Source organism: Calonectris borealis, chromosome 4 (assembly GCF_964195595.1).
Source record: "Calonectris borealis chromosome 4, bCalBor7.hap1.2, whole genome shotgun sequence".
Taxonomy (NCBI): Eukaryota; Metazoa; Chordata; class Aves; order Procellariiformes; family Procellariidae; genus Calonectris; species Calonectris borealis.
In genome coordinates, this window is record NC_134315.1 from 11,674,741 (window position 1) to 11,677,165 (window position 2,425).

Here is a 2,425-nt window from a genome sequence, read left to right on the forward strand (position 1 = left end):
CACAGTGCTGATGAGGCTCCTGAAACCAAAGCTTGAACACAGGGCTGGGCTTGCTAGAAATCAGTGGTTCCCCTCAGGAGGGGAACAGAGCGGAACTGATGCATCTTGCCCACAGTCCTCTGTCACAGCTGGGTGAAACACTTTCTCCCTGCTGACCCCATTTCCACAGTCGTCCCGAACAGTGCCTTTTTGGGGGTGGGAGGCGGGAGGCAGGGGGTGCCCTGCAGAGCCACTGGGCAGCGAGGTGTTTCTATAAGGCCCCCAGCTAGGATGGTCTCATAAGCGGTATTCTCCTCTTTTCTGAGGAGAGCCCCCTTTGTCAGGCAGGGAAGGAGCCCACCCTCTTCTGTCCACTTCCTCACAGGCGCCTAATTTTTGAGCTGAAATAGACCCCACAGACACACCGGCGCCTATGCTTCAAGCTACATGAGCAGTTGTGTTGGCCCCAACGCTCTCTCACACTTCATTGCTCTCACGCTCTGGTTGCAGCCGGATGTTTCCCCAGGAAACTGCTGGCCTTTACAAGGGCATCAGGGCCAGGTTGTCATCAGGATGCCAGCACAAGTCCATCTGACTGCCATCAGCGTGCAGCACATCGACAAAGAAGCGTCTCCATCTGGGACCGTCAACAGCGCCCCCAGAGACATCGCTCTCTTTGTAAGTCTCTGCTGGGCACTTCTGGCTGGGATGTGGCCCCGGGGGAAAGCCGTGACAGGGACTTGCTTGCTTTTGTGCATCCTCTGAGGTTTGTGTCCTGCTCTCTCCTGAGCACTGCAGCGCCCTCGCGGGATGTTTCAAGGGCTCTAGAGGTTTCATCCCTCTCAGGACTTAGTCTGGCCAAAGCACCTCAGGGTTCTTGACCAAAACTCAAGGCGGAGACTGAGCTCCACCCTAACCGGTGCTAGACTACTGCTAGAGCCCCCGGAGAGGCTGGGTAGATAACAGGGCTGATCCAGCGCGTACATCCCCTCTTTGTCGGGACGAGTCTGAGCTGCTCTCCTTGTGCTTTGCCCCTGAGGGAGTGGATGCGGACGGAGAAGAGGAAACTCTCCTTGGGACGTTCCTGTATGACGTGGCAAAAGAGCCCCTTCAGACCTTCTTTCTGAAGGTAGGGTCCAGGCACAGGGACAAGATGCCGGAGAGCAAAACAGGTTTGCCTGCAAGTCCGTGGCAGGAAGAGCGTGAATCCTTTCTCCCTGGGCCCAGGGGCCCAGGCCACCGCCGAGAGAGACCTGGCGGGGTTGGGAGGGCTGAGTGGCCTGCGGTGGTGGTAGCAAAAGGACAGCAAGGGCAGGGTCACACCGTGGGAGCACGAGTCATGAGAGATGCCTGGCTGCAGCCACTGCCTCAGCAGAGCCAGCTGCACACGCGGCCACTCCGCCCAAGCAACGTCCTTGTGCCGTGGAGAAACAGGGATGCCTGGTGGCAAAAGGTGTCGGGCAGCACCATCGCTCCATGCTGTGGCCTGCTGGCAGGCTGGACAGCGTGCCCCTTCTCTCCCGGTGCTCTCCCGCTTGCCAGGAGGAAGGCAGGCAGAGCGGACAACGGGAGCCTGGTGGGGTTGCACACCAGCTGCCCCACACATAGGAGCACCTCCCCGGCCTCTCTGTTAGCACACAGCAAGCAGCAGAAGGAAAGGGGCAGAGGGAAGGGAGTTGCAGCCCCAACCGGGCCGGCATGCAGAGGATGCCAGGTGCCTTCCTCCTTGCCATGTCCCCAGCCTCCCCAGCAGGCCCGGTACCAGCAGTGAGCCTCAGATGTCCACAGCCGCTCCCACCCACGTTTGGGAGCTTGTTCCTGAGCAGGAGCAGGGCTAGCAGGGGGCGATACCGTTGATCGCACTGTTGCTCTTAACACCTCCGTTTCCATTTCCCTCTTTTCTTCACAGAACGCGCCGCTTCCCAGAGCCTTTTCGTATATCAAACTACTCGTGAAGAGCAACTGGGGAAACCCAGCGTACACCTGCATTTATCGAGTGCAGGTTCATGGGAAGAGGGCAAACCCAGAAAGCCTCAGCTGAAACCGGCGAAGAAAGGCAAAAAAAAAAAAGAAGAGAAGGGAGGGGGGGCAGAAATAAATGCTGTGGCCGTTCAGATCGGTGTAGAAGATTTGTCTCCAAAGTGGGGTGCGCGAGAAGATCCATCCGGGGGAGGGCGGGAGTGCGCGCTGACGTGGCCACTGGCAGCCTGCAGGCGGGGGTTGCAGGGTGACCAAAATCATTGGGGCAGCCCTCGGGGGCTCCCAGGGCCAGGAGCTCCTCCGTTCCTTTTGCGATAGTGGGGCCGGAGGAGCAGATGGAACAACTTGGGCTAGCACCTTCCCAGCAACCAGGCTGCCCGTTTGTTGATTAACCCATAATTTCTGTAAAATGGGGGTGGGTGGGGAGCCTGTCTGACTGGCCTGTCGGAAACCCCATTCCTCACCC

The 2,425-nt window shown here is 58.8% G+C and overlaps 1 long non-coding RNA gene across 1 annotated transcript; it reads left to right on the plus strand.

The window, feature by feature from the left end:
• The first annotated feature begins 1,024 nt into the window (after positions 1 to 1,024).
• Positions 1,025 to 2,057, plus strand: LOC142082404 (uncharacterized). Its single transcript, XR_012673699.1, has 2 exons — positions 1,025 to 1,108; positions 1,889 to 2,057. It is a non-coding gene; the product is annotated as an uncharacterized LOC142082404 (long non-coding RNA).
• Positions 2,058 to 2,425: the final 368 nt, after the last annotated feature.